Consider the following 435-nt stretch of genomic DNA (forward strand, 5'->3'; position numbering starts at 1 on the left):
TTGTGCCGTTTTCCAGGAATGTGGACACATTCCTAGTGCCACAAGTTTATCATTTTCCTGTAATAACGTGAGCCTCAACGTGGCTATTCACATTTTATCCCCTTTCATCATGGCCGTTCAATTTAGAGTCTTCCTTCTCGGCCCAATTCTTGGTTTACGTTTTGAGAAAACTTTGGTACTCTATCAGATCCAAATTTCCAGATCTATAGCCCGAGATCCGATGGAAGCGATAGGGGCCAACATCAAACGCGCCCCCCCTCCCTCCCCTCCAATTTACACTTATTCCCACTTCATCGCGGCAGAAACCATGAATTCGTCATTCTTTCGGAAAATCTTCCTTTAGAAAATTTCGATTGGCAATTTAGGCTACTCGCCGCCTGGCTTTTGATGCGGCCAGCCTTCCGCCCTGCACCGGAAGGCTCCCCCCCCCCCATC

The sequence above is a fragment of the Penaeus monodon genome, chromosome 22 (genome assembly GCF_015228065.2).
Source record: "Penaeus monodon isolate SGIC_2016 chromosome 22, NSTDA_Pmon_1, whole genome shotgun sequence".
Lineage (NCBI taxonomy): Eukaryota > Metazoa > Arthropoda > Malacostraca > Decapoda > Penaeidae > Penaeus > Penaeus monodon.